Here is a 13,844-nt window from a genome sequence, read left to right on the forward strand (position 1 = left end):
CACTGCTTTCCTTTCTGTTTATTTGGCAGTGAACCTGATCGTTGACCACCCACGTTATATGAAAGACGTATTCATTGAACGCAGAAAAAGGATGTCAGCATTCTCTGCTGTGGTCCGTACGTGGGAAGAAAGTATTAGGGATTCATCATAACGAATTCTTAATAATGAATGAATTTGAGTAACTTGAACGAAGGAACGAAGAACAATATACAGCATATAGAGACTTCAACATGATAGAGACTAAGATGCATAAAAAGACTTCAACAAGGTATTTAGAAACTGCATTAATGTTTAGAGAACCTTGAACAAGACAATTTCGAAGTCTGGACAATGCATTTGGACTTGAACAACATGATTAAACACTTGAACAATGTTTATGGACGTGAACAAGGTAGTTTAGAGACCTGAATTGGTGTTCATAAAGTTGAATAAGGTAGAAACAATCCGATTATCTAAAACAATTCTAAGACAGTAAATTGTTTTAGATAATCCACCCAGTAACAACTATAAATCTCTACTTGAAACACTGTGAGTGGGCTGTGCGCTAGATAAGGCGAAGCCCTGCTTCTCCTCATCCTTCTCCAATAAGAGGGAGATGGTCTCACGCCGAGTGAAGCAAATCATTATCAACATCCATGCATAGGGATTAGAAAACTCCACATTTAGATTGAAAAGTAAAACACTACTTACTCTGCTTGCAAGGTGTTTGGGAACTCGAAGAATGTATAAGAAATCTCCGAGTGTAGACTTTAACCACAATGATAATACTGCAGATTGATTAAGTTTTTATTTTGAGGGACAAGATGCAATCTAAGGTGTTCCTACAAGCATTTGTATTTTACATTTTTTTAAGTGATGGCTCATTTAGGAATTCGCTGGAGAAACCTAATTGCTATTATTTTCATTTTAAGTTGAAATTACTCTTTTATCGCCCTATTCATTCTGGTGAATGTACGAGAGAGAGAGAGAGAGAGAGAGAGGTACTCATTGCAAACAAAAGGAAGTGTAAAACCATCCCAAACTGCTTTCCTAATTTTCCCATATTCTTCAACTATATCGAAAACAACTCAGTGCATATTTATTTCCAATGCTTAAACAAACCACAGCTTACAGCTCATTTTTTCTTCTTCTTCCAAACCCATCTGTAACACATTTGCAAAATTCATTTCAATTGCACCATAAAGACATTTGGATTTTAGAGTAAATTAAGCTCAATTTCGTATTCTTAAAAAAAAAAAAAAAAAAAGCATATTTACGTTAATGTATTTCAGTCGTAAGGACTCCACAGTTGTGCCTCCATATTTGAAATTGAATTATTGAAAAATAGATGTACAATGAATCAAAAACTGAGGGGGGAAATGTTTTAAAGGACTGCAATGAGCAAAAGGGCTATTTAGTAAAGAATATGGGCAATTTAAATGCACATGGTAAATTTACAAACTACCATGTGCCATTACTCTATTTAGGATGTGATATTTTATTGATGGACATTGGAGTTTTACAAATGCTATTTAAATAACTACAGCCGTCTGATGCATATATATATATATAAAGCGGAGCCAATAATTTGCTTGTAATAATGGGGCTCCCAAGAGGGATATTATGTGAACGACTTTAACTCATCTGTTTCTGGCAGCGAGCCAAAATAGAAAAGGGGAGACATGTTAATCTTACATAATGTTAAATGAAATAATATCAAAAGACGCATTCTCTTATTTAAATCCATTCCCTTAACCATTCGCTATTCAATGTTTGCTATCAGCAATCAATTCTCTGGTTATTATTTGCGAAATTTAATGCAGTCAGTGCGCGCGCCCACTCATATTTGTGTCCCTATTAATAAGTAAAACAGCCATTGTTGGATATTGAGAAATAACTGGAATTTAATTTGGGTAGCTACATACAGTATATATTTCTATGTAATCAGTGACTTGCTGTTTGATCCCATCTTTCTCATTGTGCCATATTAAGCATCAACATAATGTTAATTAATAGGATTCAATGAGGTCCGGAACTACTGCAATGAGCAAAAGGTAGTAGTAGTAATTTCTATAGTTATTCTATAGTAATTTCTATAGAATCTCCGTGAATGTCAGAGGACTGACAGCTGATGATTGAGAGGATCGTGAGAGAGAATACTTGGTACTAATTAGAATTATTCTAAATTAGAATATCTGATATTAGAATTTTAAACAATGAGAATAATTTTAGACGACTACATACTTAATATACTAATTAGCGTTGTTCTGAAATTAGAATGATCAAAATTAGAAAGATTAGAATTATTTTTAAATGACAATATCTGTTGTTGGAATAAATTTGAACTTCTAATTAGAATTATTCCGGAATTTTCAAAGCCACACCATTTCAAATAGCAATTAAATGTGGATAAAATTGTAAGGTGTTTTTATTGTAATATTATTATTAAGAGAGACCTCCAGGGAATCATGGACTCATTGAGGACTACATACCACACCACACATACTACGCACCAGGTGTCATACTTATTCTTGAATTCATTAACACTGCTCGCAATCACAACATACAATGGAGCTCCATTCCAACCACGCACCACCCTCTGAGAGAAACATCTTGCCCTCACCTTCCCCCCCCCGTCTTAGCGGCATTCATTCTCAGCTTCCAAGGATACCCTCTTGTCCTTTCCCCACCCTCCATAAAATGAAAAATTTCCTCAACTGAAATCCTGTATAACCCTTTCAGGAGTTTGTAAGTCTCAATCATATCACCCCTCTTTCTCCTGTTTGCTAGTGTCTGCAGTTTACAAATTCTCAATCTGTCTTCATAATCTACAATAATCCACAATCCTGATATCATTTTTAACACTCTCCTTTGCACTCTCTCCAATATATCAGAATCACAACGGAAACCAGGAAACCAGACCTGCGCACAATAGTTCAAGTGAGGTCTTATCAAGGCCTTGTAAAGAGACAAAATGACATCCTTATCTTTACATGTGAAAGTCTGTTTCACTACTGCAATTATCTTTTGAGTTGTACTTACAATCTTTGCTACATGGTCTCTGAATTTCAATTGATATCTACTAACACTCCAAGATCCCTAGCTTCATCAGTTTCTTCAAGCATAATCTCACCACTATAATACGACATTGGATATCTAATCACGCTAAAGTGCATGACTTTACATTTATTAACATTGAACTGACATCCCTTTTCTCATGCCCACAATTCCAGTCTATTCAAATCACTCTGCAAGTGCTGCATATCAGTAGCGCTCCTGATGACCCTACCGACCTATCTTTGCATACAGCTGTGCGTCACATGTCAAATCCTTCTCAGTGTCATTAACATACAGATTGAAGAACAATGGACCGATCCTTAAGGCACACCACTATTTACCTTGAATCTTGAAGATTCACACCCCCATACGCCACTTTTTGATATCTGTCAATCAGCCATCCTCTTATCCAAGCTAATATTTTCTAATCCAAACACATATTCTCCAATTTATGCAACAGTCTTCCATGCTGTATTCTTTCAAAACCCTTAGCAAAATCCAAAAGTGTCACAATGTGTCCATTCCCCTTGTCTAGTTATATTATTTTCATTTGTATTTTATTGCGTGTCTGTAATGCATTTTACACCTCCTATAATTTTTATAACGGTTTCTGGTACGCTGTTTAAACGTTGTCGTGTTTGTTTTTGTCCATTACTTGGACAGTTTTGTCCAAGTAATGGACAGTACTGTCCAAGGTAAACCCCAGCAGCACAGGATGTATTCCTGTTTGAAAAAAATTCTAAGAAATATAGAATTATTTAAATACGCTGGCTTAAAGCTACACAGACGATTACTAAATCTATTAAATAGATTTCTTTCAGTTATCCTGAGCTGTTCGTGATTTCAAAAGCAAGCAACCGGCAATGCATGTGAATATAATAGCATAACAGTCAAAACCGGTGATGTTATTACCACTGAATGGATAAAAATAAATGGAGGAGTAATACAGACGTAGATTGTCTCTACTCCATTTTTAATATGTATTATCGATATATTAATAGAATGGTAGTGTGTAAATAACATAGAAATACAATTAAAATCAAGTTGCCGACTGAATACGTTATTATATGCAAATGATCAATTTCCAGTTAATCTCCAAACAAGAATGTGAAAGACGCTAATTAAAAACAAAATAGTTCCAAATAATAAACTAACTGAACAATTGCCGTAGTAGTTAACGCTCCAGCTATCCAGCCGACAAGCTGTAAATTATATCTCAAAATGTCTCAGAATTGGAAGCAGAACGCGGAAAGTTACTGGTTTGATGGGTGAAGCATAAATGCTTTTCACATTTCCCTTTGTCTGAGAGGAAAGTTCTTTGAGTGGAGAATTATTGAGCTTTTAAGCTCGCCCTGGAAGGGCAGTGAGATTAGCTGTGTTCAGCTGACCATAGGATTGACTTGGGTCTTTTGTATTTGCAGAATTCTGCTTCATTATAGTCTGAAGCTTGCTTATTCAGCAGGTTTGGATGATTAATTGTCTTGATGAAGAACTTTTCTGCTAGGTCCTGAAGGAGGGATGTGCTGTAGGGAATGTTGACTTCTCTGTGAATCTGGGAGTTTCTGATAAACTATGGGGCATCCAGAATCATTCTCAGACATTTATTCTGTATCCTCTGCAGCTTTCGAATGTTTGTATCCGAGGTATGGCTCCATGCAGGAGATGCGTAAGTGATGACTGAGCGTATTACTATCCTGTATATGAGTAGTTTGTTCCGAGTATCCAGTTTGTTTCTTCTGTTGATCATGGGATAGAGTTGTCCATTACTTTGGATGTCTTCGAGCTTATGTGTTTTATATGACTGGTGAATTGGAGTTTTTTTTCGAGCATCACGCCAAGATATTTGACTTCGCTCTGCCATGGAATCTTGACTCCTAGCAGATGTATGTCTTCCTTGGTCTGAAACTTCTTTTTGGAGAACAGTATGGCTGAACTCTTCTGTGGATTTGCTTGGATTCTCAAGCCCATCAGTCACTTCTCCAGGGTATGAATACTGCTTTGGAGTCTTCTGATAGCTAGTTTGGGGCTGAGAGCTCTCTTGCTAATAAAGCAGTATCATCTGCATATAACGCAGTGATTGTTGAACTTGGGTTTTGAGATCAGCTATGTAGATAGAAAATATGGGGGGGGGGAGGACAGAAGTGAGCCCTGCGGCACACCTGCCTGGATCTTGCGTCTGGTTCACACAGTTTCATTTATTTTTACTTGCATGAATCTGTCTTTGAGGTATGTGTCGATTATTTTTACTAGATTAATTGGTATATTGAATTTGAAGTTTGTAGAGAAGACCTGATGAAGACCTTATCAAAAGCTTTCGGAGCATCTATAAAGACCGCAGCTGTGTGGAGGTTCCAGTTGAAACCTTTTGTGATATATTCGACCAGTCGGTGTATCTGTTGTACGGTGTTATGGTTTTTTCTAAATCCGAACTGCTCATTAGGAATAATACCTAATTTATTCGTTGCTGATTGAAGCCTTGTAAGGACGACTTTTTCCACAACCTTTCCAAGGCTGGACAGAAGACTGATAGGTCTGTAGCATTCGGGGAGCTGAGAGTTCTTTCCAATCTTTTTGATTGGCGTGATATCCGCCGCCGTCTTCCAAATTATGGGAAAGTGCTTGAATCTGATGAGAGCATTGATTATGTTGACTAGATGCGTAATGGCTTTTCTGGCGAGTAATTTGATTATTTTGTTTGTGATTCCATCTGGACCTGGAGCCTTATTGTTGTTCAAATGGGTTTCAGGATTGGAAAGGTTGTGATTCTTTTTAAAATGGAAGATGAATTTCACCATCTGGTGTCGGAAGACTGCCCCGATTACTGGAGGATTAAAATAGCTTGAAAAAGTTTTGTCTGTAAGAAAATATATAAAAATATAAAATTAATAAAAATATATAAATTTGCTATCGCGATTCTTCTACTTTAGAGATCCGATTTATATGTATAATGTATATTTTTTACCCAAGATTTCCTCTTCTATTGATGTCACAGCAGTTTAGAAATATTTAAATCAGTACAGTTTTTAATTGCATCGATAATAAAACCATTATGGGCTGTCTAACTGATAAATATTTAATTTTATTAATTTATTTTTCCTTAAAAGTTGAGTTTCAAGAAAGGCTTTCTTGTTGAAAGTTTTGTTCATATAATGTTCCATATTTCAGATGATTTTAACACTAATCAATGAAAAAAAAATTAAATTTTAAGACAAATAGAAATTATTTAATTATTTATTTAAATTCAACTTATATATTAAAAATCTTTGTAAAATTTTGTCTACACTTAATGCCTTTTTTCATTATAGTAAAGTAAGACATCATATTTGGAATCACACCTTTAAAATTCTCATTAATCGTAAAATAAAAATAGATCGAATTAACTTGTATCAAAAACCCCGAGTGATAGTCGCGATAAGAATAGTCCCACTGTAGCCCATGCATGTCGTACGAGGCGACTAAAATGAGTACCCAGGGAGGGTAATGGATGGCAATGTACCCAATGAAGTTTTAACTGAGGCTCGGCTGTTGCTGTTACCCTCCTGCCATGATCAGAGCTTATAGTTGTATATTACCCCATCCATAAATTTTCTTCTACAGATAACGGGAAATATGAAAAGTATTTTTGCTTCACCCATCTAGCCAAAAATGTTATCTTATCTTTTATCTTGTATCAGAAACGTCAGTTAATTCTTCAGGATTTAAGGAATGTCAGTAACTCATAACTAATAAAAAAATCTCCCGGTTCCGTATTTTATTATAACAAAAAACAATTAAATAATTAATATTAATAAATAAAAGAAGTTATTAAATGTTTAAACCCCTTCGTGACTTATGGGCCACCCTGTATTTTGGCATGTCATTCTTTATCTTATAATGTTGGCAAATAGTATTATTACTGACACCCCCAGGGAGTCCAAGGACTCATCGAGGGAGGACACCTACTCTACAGCTCTCTACTTCCACCAACTACACGAACACCACATACCTCCCACCACTACTACTTTTCACAGACAATCACAAACATGCAACCCCACGGCAGGATTCGAACCCACAGTCTTATGTCTGGAGAGTGGATACGCTAACCACTCGGCCAACCAGTTCAGCTGATATTTAGAATATTATATTCTCAATATCAGGGCTCGATATTAGCTGCACCCTGGACAAAAATTTTTTATTTAATGAAAAATAATTTTCTCATCATCATCATCATCATCATCATACATATCAAGGATTTAGGCCTAGTATGGCCTGTTCCGGCCTTAGAAGTCATCGTTGAATCGTTTAAGAGGACGTCCTGGTTTTCTTTTTCCTAATGGCTTGTACTTTAAGGCTTGTTTTGGTAATCTTTCTGTTTTCATTCTTTGAACGTGTTCCATCCATCTATGTTTATATTTTTAATTTTTTCAATTACTGGTTCTTGGTTTAATTCTTTCATAATATCTTGGTTTCTTTTGTGATCAAATAGGGTATACTTTGCAGTTTTTCTCATAAACTTCATTTCTGCTGTTGTTAATCTTTTTGTTTTATTGTCTAGATTTTGCTTCCATACATTAAGACCGGTAGGGCTAATGTATTGTATACTTTTAGCCTGGTTTGTTTTTGAACTAGGTTTGGTTTAAATATAGAGTTAATTATACTCCTGTTATTTTTAAACATTTTGCAATTTTTACGTTTATATCTTTTTTCATTTTCATATGTGATCATACATCCTAGGTAGTTAAATGAATTCACCTGTTCTAAGATCTTGTTATCTAATACTATTTTAGTTCTTGCTGGATCTTGTCCTTTAAAGGCCATAGTTTTTGATTTTTCCGTTGATATTATCATACCATAATTTTTGTATATCTCATTTAGATTTAAAATAGCTTTCTGTAAGTTATCTTCCGAATTTGTAATTATTATTTGGTCGTCTGCAAAGAGGAGAGTGTTTAAGTTTACTGTAGGAGAAAGTTTAATTCCTTGATGTAAGTTTTTACTCCATTTTATTATTATTTCATTTAAGTAGATATTAAAAAGAGTTGCTGTGAGGGGACATCCCTGTCGGACCCCTTGGTTTATCTCTCTCGTATATGATAGCTCATGATTTAATCTTATTTGTATTTGATTATTTTCATATATACTTGTGACAGCTTTTAGGATATTATTTGGTATTTGTCTTTCTTTTAATATGTTAAATAATATGTTTCTTTTAACTTTGTCAAATGCTTTTTCAAAGTCAATAAATGCAATATGTGTTTCTAAATTATATTCTCTCCTTTTCTCTATTATTAATTTTAGGCAGAAGGCTGGGTCTATACATGATCGTCCTTTTCTAAATCCATTTTGTACCATTAGAATAAAGTTTTCGGAATATTTCATTAGTTTGTTATTTAAGATTCTGCTGTATATTTTGTAACATGAATTTTGTATACTGATACCGCTATAGTTTTTAGGGTCATCTCTATTACCTTTCTTAAAGATAGGAATCACAATTGCTTTTTTCTATTCTATTGGGGGGATACCAGTTGAGTAAATTTTATTTAAAAATAATAAGAGTCTTCCTTTGAATCTTGTTCCTGCGTATTTATATAGTTCTGAACCTAGCTTATCTTCTCCAGGTGATTTTCCGTTTCTTGTTTCTTTCAGGCTGATTTCTAATTCTTCTTCAGTTATTTCCTTTTCATTTTCGTTAATTGTTTGCCAGTTGTCTTTTTTAAAATATTTGTCTGTCCACAGTTCTGTGTAGTAATTTAGGAATTCTTCTAATTTCAATTCAGTGTTTAATTTTATATTTTCTTTGGTATCTGCATTTAGGTGTTTCAAAATCGTATATACATTGGGTCTTATTTTATATAAATCATGTTCTAAATTAGAAACAAATTTATTCCATGATTCTCTGTCTTTTTCTGACTTCTCTTTTAGCTATGGCTCTTATTCTTTTATATTCTATTTCATCTTCTAATCTTTTACTGCTTAACCATTTGTGATAGGCTTCTTTTTTCTTTTTGATTATTTCTTTGATTGTATCATCCCAGATCTTCAGTTTTTTTCTTTTATTGAATTTTTTGGTCTTTCCTAAGCTTTCATTTGCTGCTGCATTTAGTATCGTTTTTATATTAAGCCATTCTATTTCCATTTCTTTATTTTATCTAGATACTGGTTAATTCTTTGTTCATATAGCCATTGTACATTTGTGTCATTCAATAGTCTAGTTTTATAAACAAATGTTTCAATTTTTCTTTCTATTCTTGTTACTTGTAGCCATTTAATTCTATTGGTCTAATTCTATTTCTTTATATGCTATTCCTCTTACATTCCAGTTTGACATGTGTATTATATTTTGTCGTTTCCATTTTCGTTTTACCTTTTCCATTCCAGGGTCGTTTCCCATAGATTCAATCCGATTATCTTTTTCTCTCAGCTTACAAGTAAAATTATGTTCTCCATGTCAGGGGACTAGCCTGACGATGGAATAGTTCAGTGGTAGGGCTGCTACCTTAAGGCTTCTGAACTCGCCTTCTTCCGAATTTAAACCCATAGAGGAATAGGGTATATTGAAGGGGAAAGGGTAGATTATAGAAGAAATATAGTAAGGTTTATAGAGAGGACATAGTTGTAAGGCCAGAAATGAAAAGACTCCATGGCTCTCGAGTACTCTAATAGCACAAGAGTCATAAAGTAAGAAGAGTTGGCTGATAAAGTCTTATAGGAAAGATTAAAGTAAGTGGGTCTTCCTCAAAGTAGAAGAAGGAGAGGATAGATCCAGCTAGGGGTCCATGGGTGTGCCGCTTCCCTTACAATCAAGATGATTGCCACTTATGGCCCTGTTGGTCCACGAGTCCTTATTCAGTATATTCGGACCATCCCACCATATATATATAAACACACACACGCACGAGCATGTACACACACACACACACACATGGTGGGCTCCCCTATCCGCCACCCAGGGGACGCGCTCTCTAGGGGTTACAGGGTCCCCTGAGAGAATTTTCTAAACATAATATTTCTATAACATAATATATTTTCTAAACATAATATAAACAAAAATAATTTTCTAAACATAATATTTTTAATTAAAAAAACAACATAGATACAGAACCACCCACTGAGCAGTTTACGGATCTTCTATTAAATTATTGACACATGTATTAGTTAAAAAAATAGGGTTCTTGGGCGAGTGGAATTTTGCATTTGTCGAGTTTATACAAAGCAAATATTTCACTGCAAACTCAAAATAAGTTACAGTTTTAAATTCTCCAACTTAAGCCTTAATATTATTAAACATTATAACATCTGAATCAAGATGATGGTAGGACTGTGTGATGCATATGAGGAGAGAGATTGAAGATTTCTGGGTTAGAAGCTGGCTGATCGGAGGATAAGGGGATAGAGGATAGAGACATATAAGTTGCTTAAGGGGTTTATAAGATTGATGTGGAGGAAATATTGCAGTTCATGAATAACTTGAGGAAAACTTGAAACTTGAGGTCATCAATGGAAATCGAGTAAGAGTGAGGGGGAGATTTTTTGCTTGGAGGATTGTGATTGAATGGAAGAGATTGCCAGCGTCACTTGTGTGATTTGTCGGTGAATGATTTCAAGGCAAAATACAGATATTGACGATTGTTGATTTTTTAAGTGGACTTCCCTCGAGGAGTCTCCGGATTCCATGGAAGTGCCTTTATAATAATAATACATAACTGTACCACTTAGCTTTATTCTCTTACGTGATATAAAATCTACACTTGCTCACTCCAACAGTTGTTCCTTTGGCTTCGCACAAAAATGTTTATTTTTAATTCTTTTAAACAATCAATTCTAATAGATGCATCTCCAAATCATTCCACTGAAATGCAAAAAAAAAAAGGACTTCTCGAATAATGAAGTTGCTTTTCCTGGGATTAAGTCCTCGCTACCATTGAATCATAGGAGTAGACAGTCTCTGGACTGTCTACTCCTATGATTCTGAAGGAGATAACCCTTTATAATAAAGAGGCGGAAACCGGGCCTAATGCAAAAAATATTATTATGGAACCACTACATATAGCAAACGTTCTCCTCTAAATGGCCGAAGTGCCAAGTTTCGTACACCAGAATTAGGTTTAAATAAGATTACGTATTAGCTATCGCTTTAACCATCTGTATGTTGGCAAACCCGAGATAGAACTGATCATACTTCCTACAATATACATGTGGTGTATTATAAGTGTAGATTGGTCTTCTATTCTTCTTTCCTCTACTCTCTCTTACTTCTTACCCCCCCCAAGTGCTATTAGAGCAATTCGAGGGTAAGGGGGGGGGTGACTCTTTCCTCTTAAACTATATTTTCCGCTACCCACCAAAAAATGGCTAGCATAATTGCCTCAAGGTGGCAGCCCCACCACTAGCGACACCTTGTGTTCTGGCTAGTAACCAATTCACAAGTATTCTAATTACTTTCAAGTCTCAAAGAAAGAATTCAAGGTCTGCTTAAAATGGAAATAACCCTGGACTGGCTAAAGGTACCGAATGGAAAAAGGTTATTCCTCCTTTTGCTACCTGGAATGTAAGAAGTTTATCTCCTAAAGAAAACCAAATAGATAAAATTCTATATCAAGAATATAATCAAATTTGAAAACTTAAATCAAAATTGAAGTATTGACTGAACAAAGAAGAAAAATCAAGGAACCAAAGAAACTGATAACTACATACATATCTATAGTGGAGTTCAAAAGAGCAAGAACAAGAGTAACAATCATGATTCAGAAATCCCTTAAAGACAATCAGTAACTGTAAATACTGGAACGAAAGAATGTCACAACTCAGAGTGAAGCTTAAATAGAGGAGTTCTCACACTTCTCGGATTATACGCTCCAGAGGAGGGGGGAAAGAAGAAGAAAGTTCCAACTTTTATAACCAACTCCAAAATATAACTGAGAAATTAAACAAAAATGACATCTTAATACTGCTGGGTGATTTAAATGCTTGCATAGGCAATATCAAAATCCAAAATCATGTCAGAACTTTTGGAGAATTAGTAAAAAGTAGAAATAACCAAACAATGATCAATTTCTCTATCAACAATAAACAATAATCTAAGAATAATGAATACAATGTTCAAACACAAAGACGTTCATAAATACAAATACAAAAGAGAAAAACACATAAAAGACAGAATTCGATGGAAATTTCGTTAACAATTTAGAAAGCAATATTGATAAACACAAACATAAATTTATAAGGCACATGAATCTGTAGAGAATCGATCAAGATTAATACCATACCTTAAGAGGACTGGCTTAAATACTATAAAGAATTATGGACAATTGATGACAACCCTCTCTCAGAACCATTATCAGTAATAGGGTAGGCACTTCTGACCAGATCAAGATAAGATAAGGAATCGTGGCGTCATTCGTTGATAAGAAGATGGCGTCATTGCGTGTGTGACATCATGAGTTTGGAATGTTTGGAATTTCCCTTGGGGCATATGTGTCAATGGGTTCAGTTCTTGTGTTTTGGTTCGCGTATGGAATTATGGGTAATGGTAGAGATAAGGATGCTTGCCGTGATTGGTGGGACACTTCTGACCAGATCAAGGTCAAGATAAGATAAGGAATCGTGACTTGGATGTATATTGTTATGAATTGTAGATAAGTTAGTTGTAAATAAGTGACGTTATTGTTTTCAATGGAAAAGGAAGATATTAGTGGATAAGGATTCGTGTCGTGATTGGTGGGATATTATGAACAAAATAGGGGTAGAGTGAATGGGGGGAAGCGACGTCAGTGTCTTGGATGTGTATTGTTATGAGTTGTAGATAAGTAAATGGTTTGCGTATGGCATTGTGGGTGATGGATGGTGATAAGATAAAGTTTGGAATGTTTGGAATTTCTCTGGAGGCCCTCATCTGTCAGGGACATCACGTAGTGTGTTTGCTTCGCGTATAGCATTGTGGGTGAGTTTTGTGTTTGGACATTTCTGGGGAACATATGTCTCTCTGTGATATCACATGGTGTTTTGGTTTGCCTATGGAATTGTGGGCGATGTTTTTGAGATAAGATATCTTGGAATTTTCCAGGGTGACCCACATCCTTCATTGTCATTATGTTTTGTCTTTGGTTGTCTATAGATGGCTGTACTAATTTTCCAATATATTTTGGGGTATTTCTTTCCTGTTAAAGGGTGGTAATTCTTAGAGTAGAGTTCTTAGAATTCTTAGATATGGCGGCAGCGTTACGAAAAAAAAAAAAAAAACTATCCACTATTAAAATTGCACTTACCCAAACATACGACCAGCGGTTATTCTAATTAGAAATCACTTGTTATGTTTAAGTTAAAAAAAAAGAAAAAAAGATTAGCTTACATTTCTTTCCAGAATGGAACATCTTGGAACTATTGAGGTTTTCTAAATATTCCAAATTGCTGATTCTAACATATATTCACAGCACAAAACACACAAACACAAGATCTGAAATGCAGTTGACTCTTTTTTCATTAGTTACTGGGGCTAACATATATTCACAGCATGAAAACATACAAAACAGGAGTTGAAAGATATTTCTGTAAATAACCAGAAAAGCTAGTTGACTACTTAATTGAAATTACTATCCGATTGGTTCTCTAATATTAATTCCTTTCCACAGTTGCTCATGCTATGTTTTCCCAAGCTAGGTGGGAAATTCTATGCGCCGTTTTGTTGAGGGTATGTGTTATTTCCTGTTTGGAATTCAGAGTGCTGTTAGAGTATCGAATTCTGACAAGTGAAATGATTTTTTTTTCCAAATTGATTGGTTATTTTCTCTATTTTACTTTTAAAATTCAGTTTAACTACATATTCTAACAAA

The sequence above is a fragment of the Typopeltis vanoorti genome, chromosome 18 (assembly GCF_054136105.1).
Source record: "Typopeltis vanoorti isolate ZY-2024b chromosome 18, IOZ_Tvanoo_1.0, whole genome shotgun sequence".
NCBI classification, from domain to species: Eukaryota; Metazoa; Arthropoda; class Arachnida; order Uropygi; family Thelyphonidae; genus Typopeltis; species Typopeltis vanoorti.